Genomic DNA, 582 nt, shown 5'->3' with positions numbered 1-582 from the left:
GGAAGAAATAACCAGTTTGTTGCCAGCCTAAATCTCGCCATCTGGGGACACAGTCCAATACAGGTAAAGTATGAGACAGTCCCTATCTGCACTGAGAAAAAACACTTGGGAAAAAAGCATTTTAAAACAGTCCCGATGTCCTTCTCATCTGTGGCGTATCATTTCACTTGTAAAATTAAAATCTTTATGTGCCTTCTTTCATGTAATTGCAGATGTTTTATGTACTACAGCATAGATACTATGTTTACATATAGTTTTGTAAAGCGTATATACTATGGTCAGAAAATATGAGAAATATAGTGGATCAAACTTCAAGTATTGCTCTGTCAATAATTACACATTGAGAACGCATTAAAATAAAGTTATCTGACAGAAGTTCATGATCTATTGTAATAAAGTGGAAAAAAACTAAAAAAGAAAGAATCCCCCTCCTAATTTGCCTTATGCATTGTGTTTTACCAAGGGGGGAAAGCCAACAAGGATTTCAGGGGGTGGGAAAAAACTCCTCAGAGCTGTTCAGTGTTAACTCAGGACAACTGTTTTCACTCCAGGCTATAAACACATGAAACTTGTCTAAGTAAC

This window comes from Neopelma chrysocephalum, unplaced genomic scaffold (assembly GCF_003984885.1).
Source record: "Neopelma chrysocephalum unplaced genomic scaffold, ASM398488v2 Primary Assembly neopelma1_347, whole genome shotgun sequence".
Classification (NCBI taxonomy): domain Eukaryota; kingdom Metazoa; phylum Chordata; class Aves; order Passeriformes; family Pipridae; genus Neopelma; species Neopelma chrysocephalum.
This window is presented reverse-complemented; position numbering follows the sequence as displayed.